Source organism: Triticum aestivum, chromosome 3B, assembly GCF_018294505.1.
Source record: "Triticum aestivum cultivar Chinese Spring chromosome 3B, IWGSC CS RefSeq v2.1, whole genome shotgun sequence".
In the NCBI taxonomy this organism is placed as follows: domain Eukaryota; kingdom Viridiplantae; phylum Streptophyta; class Magnoliopsida; order Poales; family Poaceae; genus Triticum; species Triticum aestivum.
In genome coordinates, this window is record NC_057801.1 from 806,350,817 (window position 1) to 806,359,837 (window position 9,021).

Below are 9,021 nucleotides of genomic sequence, written 5' to 3' on the forward strand. Positions count from 1 at the left end.
CGACTGTGTATGAATGAATTTATTTCAATTAGTTCGAATTCCTATATCACTGGCATTGGATGAACATGCAAAACAATACGTACTAGCATTATTCCCAGGGTGATCACCTCGTTTGCAGCAGTTTCACATGTACTCCCTCCGGTCCTTTCTAGTCTGCATACAAGTTTTGTCTGCAGTCAAAGTATCTCTACTTTGACCAATCTTATAGAAAAAAGTATGCACTTCCACAATGTGCGAAGTAAAAAGGAACAAAAGGAGTACAAAGAGTTTGAGCAGCTTTTTCGCGTTTCTGTACATTGCAATCAAACACACAGGGCTGGCAAATTCATAGAGAACATTCAAAACAATCGGCGATTATGCATCTCAGCGACTCCCATGTCAGAGGCAATATTTACTTCGCAACTAAAGAATAAAGCAAAAATTGATCGACGCTGCTGACAACAAAGGGCGTCCCATTAATATCAAACGCATGTCTTCTTACTAAAATCAATGAGCAAAATTTGACAAGGTTGTCCCATTCCAAAATATCAAATGCCTATGATTGTGGAATGGGCAGGGTTTGCCATCAGTTCGGACATTGACATGGCACCTCGTGCAAAATAAACCAGCTGTTCTTTTTGTGCAGTTCCACCAAAATCAACCAAATTCGCGCGTAGTTTGTATGATTTCGCCCTTATATGTTGCAATGCCTTGAACTTATCGGCACCTCCTTTCTTGTGGTGGAAAAGAATGATTCGATGTATTCATGAACATTTTGTGCAGTTCCCATTGAAATCAAGCTGAGCACCCCTGTTTGCACAAATACCAAAAAAGTGATTAGTATAATGCAAACTGTACTGTGAATTGACAGTTTAAACAGGCACCTACATGGTCCATGTAGAGCACACTTTTAGAAAAATGGAATTCACTAGAAAGAATCTTAGAACAACATTGTACTCGCGCATCACAGCAAAAAATGGAGATTTGTCAGTCCTTCTGAGCTGAAGTTAGTTCGGTCTTGTGGGGAGTAATGTAACCATCCTTCAACTGCTCCTTCTGATGAGAAGATAGACAAGGCTTCTTCATCCTGGCATAATCGGAACTAGTCACTTCACGTACTCCATATTCTTCTTTAGAGGAAGATGATCCTGTTGTGCAAAGACAAGAGGACAACTAAATGCTAGCATCCCTGTTTGCTCGAAAAAAAGGAAATGAAATATTTAAAACAGCATAGATGAAGCACTTCTCAAGGACAATACCATTTTTTCATGACAGTATCTAAACAGTATCACAACACGAATAGAGATGACAAAGCTCAATCAGATGGATGGAATCAGTGGGCGAGTACCAACCTTTGTCAGGAGGCCTATTGTGTAGAGCATATAGATCAAGCACTTCTCCGGAACCATCTATTGCTATCTACTGTGGTGGCCATGCTTACTATATACTCCTTGATTAGTTTAATGTTTGCAACATCTTCTTGTGCAGTTTCACTAAAATATATGTTATCTTCAAAGAAGGTCCCTGTTTACACAAGTAGAGATAATTACGTATTACATTAAGACTGGCATCAAATCAGTGGCAAAACAATTGCTCGTTCCAGCCATAGCAATAAATAAAGATGCAAAACTATATCATTACTTGTGTCATCACAGTTCCAGTGCTTCGTTACAGCACCGGGAGTTGATTTTTGTTTTTCTTCCGCTTGTTCTTCCCTTTCATCACTTGGTTCAATAACAGACAAGCTTCACCTTCAATGTAAGATTTGGCATGTCAATTGGGGAGCACAAGTATAGCACTAAACAATGACATTAATTTTCTAATGGAAGTGGCAAAATAAAGGCCAACAGTTGTGAAATATCCTTATCTTACCTCAATGGGATATTACGGTGCACATACGGATTGGAAGTCTTGTATCCATTTGTGTTGTTCACTAAAATCAAGCAACATTATCGTAAAAGTAGCACAACATTTGAAAGCACACTGCAGAATCATGTGAAAGAAGGCTAGTACCGACCTCTGATGATGCGTAATTCAAACAACTCACAAGAAGAAGATCTGAACCAAATTTGCCAACACGGATAGGAAGTAAGATCTCCTCTTGTGCAGTTCCACTAAGATCAAGCAATCAAGCAACGTTGTCGGTGTGACATTTTGGTTGAACTGCACAAAATACTCTTAAAACAAATGTGTTTTGTGCAGTACAACAAAAGGTCACAATGGCAATGAGGTGAAGTAGATAACCCTGTTTACAAAGAGGTGGAAAGGAAACAAGTAGTGGTCAATAACGGTGGATGACACAGAAGCCAACAAAAAGAAGGATCTACCTTATCTAAATGGGAAAGAAAGCAAGACAGTAGCATTTCTCAAACGGTGGCATTGATTAATATTAACATAGAGATTATATGAACAATAAAATTCATTAGACATGTAATTTAGTTTTCACTTTGGCATTGCATCAATTTTCCAGCGGCATTATTAGAGGGTGTTTGTTTACAGGGACATTTTGGTCTAGGGACAAAAAACTCCGTGTAAGTCCCATCTAAACCAAACAGGAGGGACTTTTAGGGACTAAAGAAAGAAGATCCCGAGGGAGTCTTTTTGGGACTTTTTCCAACAGTTGCCCCTGCCACGCATCGCACCTTGTCTCTATTAGTTCATTACTAGGGGTAACATGATCTTTTAGCATGTCATTTAATAACCTCTAGTCCATGTTTAGTCCCTGGAACCAAGCAGGTAGGGACTAGGGAGTTTTTAACCAAACAGGGCCTTAGATTAACAACAGCTAAAGAGTTGCACGGGACAGTGGACGCACTAGCACTATGTGCATCTACCGATGTACTTTGGTGATGCACAGTCTGTTGCAACAAAGAACAAACAACCAAGGAGCATATTTGTGTTGGTCCCAGTCTTGTTATCTTTAGACACCTTTCCCTATGTGTGCACAGCAAATCTAGTCCTGCTCAAACTCTACGGCCTTGTCCCCCAAAACAAAAGATCAGTTTGTTACTGATGTGTGTACTGCGTTTGTTTGTTTTCCCTTTTCGACCAAAGTAGGTGTTGGATAGCCAGTCTGTACTAGTACTTTCGCCCCTTCCTTTCCTATTTGAACCACATCCTAGATTATGCGATACAACTTTCGCCACTACTTTCCCCCATTCCTTTCCTCTGTGAACCACATCGTAGATTCATGCTATACAACTTTCCCAACTACTTTCCCCCTTCCTTTCCTCTTTGAACCACGTCATAGATTCATGCTATACAACTTTCCCCACTACTTTCCCCCTTCCTTTCCTCTTTGAACCACGTCCTAGATTCATGCTATACAACTTTTTCCCACTACTTTCCCCCACTCGTTTCCTCTTTGAACCATGTCCTAGATTCATGCTATACAACTTTTTCCCACTACTTTCCCCCACTCCTTTTCTCTTTGAACCACGTCCTAGATTCATGGTATACATGCAGCTAGAGCAATGCATGTGGAATAAGTAAATTATACCTTAAGGTTCTTGGGGCGTGGTTCGGTGGGCGACGGGACGGCGGCGAAGAAGAAGGGGTCGGAGGCCCTCCCGCGCCGCCGCTGGGTGAAAGTGAACAGCTGCGCCGGTAGTGGATTCCCTCCCTCGCCAACGGCGACAGCGATAAGCCTCCTTCCCTTCCCAGCGAACGGATCCTGCCGGCTCTTTGACCAGCAGTGAGGGGAGAGAGAGGCCAACGAAGTCTTGTTTAGATCTGGAGAGGGTGAGAGAGTGTGAAGAAAGCAACTACAAGCACTGAGGCTCCAGCGTGTATATATATATTGGAGAGAGTGTGTGAAGCGTGCAAACCCTAGAAAACAAGCATCGAGGCTGCAGCTTATACGTGATGAGGTGATTATACGGTCACTACGAGATCGTATAGCTCTGTATCCATCCATTTTGACCAGTCAAAGAACCTGGCACAAATTATGCTCAAGTGTAGTTATCGAACCCGAGACCTCAAGTTTGATGAGCGAACAGGCTAACTGCTACACAACCCTCCCGTTATGTTCAACGAGAGGAAAGTAACCTTTTATACATTCCTGCATTCGCGTGACAAGCATGCCGTGTTTGTTTTTTTGTGTGTGGGAGTCATTGGGATTTAAATCATAATCGTGTCATGTGGCTTTGGTGGTAAGACTATCCACAGTGGTGCAGAAATAATGCAGCCTTAGTCACCTTACCTCTCTCCACATAGTACGTTGGGTCCCACCAGTTAGAGGGTGAAACAAACAAATTAATAAGAAAAATTAAAAGCGCCAGCGGTGTATCTTACCTCACACATCTCGCTACTGCTCGGGAGCACTGTCCAATTGATCCCTCTGTTCGCTCACATACTATTTTAAGTGAATCCTTATTATAACATGCACACAATTGTGGGCACTTGTATTCGACCTAAGTCAGTGTGCCATCGTATCTCGTACTTACTACTCCCTTCGTCTAGGTGTAATAAGTCACGTTAGAAGGTGCAACGGGACCACGGTGCATGTGTGTGTGTGTGTGTGTGTGTTTAACAGCATGTGTGTGTTAGAGAGAGCGACATATTGACCTACTCCTATGGAGAGATGGTGTGTAGTGTACGATTTTAGCCGCGAGAGTCGGTGCATCCTCTCGTTTCCGGGCGTGTCCGGTAGGGACAGGCAGACAACTTCCACGCCCGCTCCTGACCAGCCTGGCCCACCCAAAGCCCTCCATCGCCCGCGCGCGTTTCCCGCCCGAAATAGTCAGCGCCGCTCCAAAGACTCGGTGCCGCATTCATGTCCAGGCAGAGCGGACGCGACCTCTCACTGGCGCAAGAGTGATGGTTGCTTTGTCCGTCCAACTTACTGCTGGGTCTATGTGATTTGACGGCTCATTGGTTATTACTGAGGTGGTAGGACTGTTGTATGTCCCACGCTTTCGGCGAAAGGAGGTACTACTAGATTACAATTTTCTCCATTCTTACAGCGGATGAGTGCAAGAGCAGTGAAAACACGCATGCTCAGTGATTACATGGCCCCTCACACTATCACCATATTTTCTGGACACCGTGCGACACCTAACTCTTTACATAGTACTCCCTCCGTTCCTAAATACTAGATGAGTCCCCGCGCGTTGCCGCGGAACAACCGTATAGCTCTCTGCGTAAAATTATCGATTTCATAGAACTAAAAAAACTCTATAATCGCATGACAATGTGGTAGCCAAACTAAAAAAACTCCCATCATCATTTAGATCATCCCACGTAAGGAAAAAAGATCAGCCAACTCCTACTGCATAATGGGATTGTATTTTTCTTTTTGACATGTTAATGGGACTTAAAAGCTCACTTACATGCCTGCTACCGGTGCATGCTTGCATGCAGCCATGTTGATGTGATTTAAAACCCACTCACATGCATGCCACGGTATTTCTGCCTGTTTGCATGTGCCTTAGTGCGGAGCCTCTCAACGTCTAGATCAGACGGCTATTATGGACTGATTTAGTTCATCTAATGGCTACATTAATTTTGATGATGTGGCTCAAGGAGAGGATAGAGAATTCCTAGTAGTGGGGGCTAGCTATTACTAGTAGATAAGTCTTTGTAGAGATTCTACTAGGTGAACTACATACGGAACAAAATGAATGAATCTACACTTAAAATGCATCTATATACATCTGCATGTGGTTCATGGTGAAATCGCTACAAAGACTTATATTTAGGAACGGAGGAAGTACTAATATAGTACGTACTGTAATTTATCAGCGAGATAAATTTGTACAATGCTATGAAGCTTCCAGCTTCTGTTACATGTATCTTGCGTCCAAGGTTGCCCATTGCGACATTTCATCAAATACAAAGGAGACTAACATGCATGCTATTGAATCTCAATGATTGACATATCATAGCAAATATGTACTCCCTCCGTTCCAAAATAAGTGTCTCAACTTTATGCAAACTTTAGTACAAAGTTGTATTACTACTAAAGTCGACACTTATTTTGGAACAGAGGTAGCTAAAGAAAAAAATGATCCATGCAGTCCCTAGCCCTTGAACCGTGAACCCTAACCTGGCTTCAATTTGGTGGCAACGTTCGAGCTTCCTAAGAAATGAAGTTTGCAACCTTTTGACCATCGGATCATTTTGTGCAGTTTCACCAAAATCAAGATGAGCATCCATGTGGCAAAGAAATTGACGAAGCATGATTAGAATAAGATTACTGGGACTAGTTGATGAGACATAAACTCACAAAAATACAGTACGTAGAAGCCAGTAGAGGTATGTGCGGGGCAAAGAAGTAGAGAAATATCCACATGGAGTGATGTGGGCAGCTAGAGCAGTGGTGCAAGACGGCTGTAAAGGGAGTTGTACCTGAGGGATGTCGGGACGTAGCTCAACCTTGAGGAGGGCGGCGGGAGGCGGCAACTTTCCACGTCGCGGCAGTGAGCAAGGGACGAAGGCAACCTTACCGGCTTTGTGAGAGAGAACGGTGGGGACCCCTGATCGGGACGTGCCGATAGTGGGTTTTCGCCATCGGCGACGGCGACCGCATCTACACTAAGCGCCCCGGCGGAAGTGATCCACCGGGATGTTAGAGGTGTGGCCACAATCGTTTTGTGCGAGAGAGTATGAAGAGAGCAACCCCAACAAGCAACCATGTAGGCTGGCCCGTCCTGACTATGTATATAGTGGAGCGGTTTCCTTTTCTCTCCATATGAACCTATCATATTGCGCACGTGCCACTAAAGAAAAAAAACTTTATTTATAAATGACGCGGCACCTACTACTCGTTCTCCTATAACCTTGCGCTTGGCATCTCCAAAATATTAACCTTGCGATTGGCTCTTTGCCTCTTCGGGAAGTCGAGCAATAATGGTAGTGCAGTATATATCGTTCTGGCTATATGAGACCGAATGAATTGCTGTACATCCACCATATGGGCGAGGGTCTAGGGGTGAGGGAGAGTGCTACATACGGAGCAAAATGAGTCAATGTACACTCTAAAATACGTCTATATACATCAGTGTTTGGAGTATGTACTAGTAGTTCATATTGAAATCTACTAAAGGACATATACATTCAAAACAATATGATATAATCTCTATAACCAAGGTAGTAGGGATGAGGAGTAAACGGAGGGAGTAGTAAATTTTTCTCCTTGTCCTGTGAGCCACCGCGCGTGTGGGCGAGGGAGCGAGCGTAAGGCATACAATACTAAGCAAGCTTCACCTCATCCTGCGAGCCACCGCGCCCGTGGGCGGGGGAGACGGCGTACTAAGCAAGCTTCTCCTCGTTCTGCGAGTTGACGGGACACATCAAAAGTACTCCAGTGTATAGAGCCTTGCCTCTAAAGTAGAACTTGATGAGGTAATTGTTCCTTCTCTCGAATTGGTGTAGCACATCAGTGAAATCCATTCCCATGATGCCTACACTAACTAGTGAGGAATCTAATGATGATGATCATGAAACTTCAGATCAAGTTACTACCGAACCTCGTAGGTCGAACAAAGAATGTTTCACACCAGAGTGGTACGGTAATCCTGTCCTGGAAGTCATGTTAATAGACCATGACGAACCTACGAACTATGAAGAAGCTATGATGAGCCTAGATTCCGACAGATCGCTTGAGGCCATGAAATCTGAGATAGGATCCATGTATGAGAACAAAGTGTGGACTTTTGTGGACTTGCCCGATGATCAACGAGTCATAGAGAATAAATGGATCTTCAAGAAGAAGGCGGATGCTGATGGTAATGTTACTATCTACAAAGCTCGAATTGTCGCAAAAGGTTTTCGACAAGTTCAATGGGTTGACTATGATGAGACTTTCTCACTCGTACTTACGTCTGTCCGAATCATGTTAGCAATTGTCACATTTTATGAAATCTGGCAAATGGATGTCAAATCTTCAATCCTTAATGGATTTCTTAAAGAAGAGTTGTATATGATGGAACCAGAAGGGTTTTTATCCTAAAGGTGCTAACAAAGTGTGCAAGCTCCAGCAATCCATCTATGGACTGGTGCAAGCATCTCGGAGTTGGAATATATGCTTTGATGAGGTGATCAAAGCATAAGGTTTGATACAGACTTATGGTGAAGCCTGTATTTACAAGAAAGTGAGTGGGAGCTCTGTAGCATTTCTGATATTATATGTGGATGACATATTGTTGATTGGAAATGATATAGAATTTCTGGATAGCATAAAAGGATACTTGAATAAGAATTTTTCTATGAAAAACCTCGGTAAAGCTACTTATGTATTGGGCATCAAGACCTATAGAGATAGATCGAGACACTAAATAGGACTTCCACAAAGCACATACCTTGACAAAGTTTTGAAGAAGCTCAAAATGGATCAGTCAAAGAAAGGGTTCTTGACTGCATTGCAAGGTATGAATTTGAGTAAGACTCAAAACCTGACCACGGCGGAAGATAGAGAGAATGAAGGTCATTACCTATGCCTCAAACATAGGTTCTATAAAGTTTGCCATGCTGTGTACCAGACTTATTGTGTACCTTGCCATGAGTTTGGCAAGGGGGTACAATAGTGATCCAGGAGTAGATCACTGGGCAATAGTCAAAATTTATCCTTAGTTACCTAAGAGGACTAAGGAAATACTTCTCGGTTATGGATGTGATAAAGAGTTTTTCGTAAAGGGTTATGCTGATGCAAGCTTTGACACCGATCCAGATGGCTCTAAGTCTCAATCTAGATACATATTGAAAGTTGGAGCAATTAGCTAGAGTAACCTCATGCAGAGCATTGTAGACATACAAATTTGCGAAATACATATAGATCTGAAAGTGGCAGACCCGTTGACTAAACCTCTCTCACAAGCAAAACATGATCACACCTTGGTACTCTTTAGGTGTTAATCACATAGTAATGTGAACTAGATTATTGACTCTAGTAAACTCTTTGGGTATTGGTCACATGGCGATGTGAACTATGGGTGTTAATCACATGACGATGTCAACTAGATTATTGACTCTAGTGCAAGTTAGAGACTCGTGGAAATATGCCCTAGAGGCAATAATAAAGTTGTTATTTCATATTTCCTTATA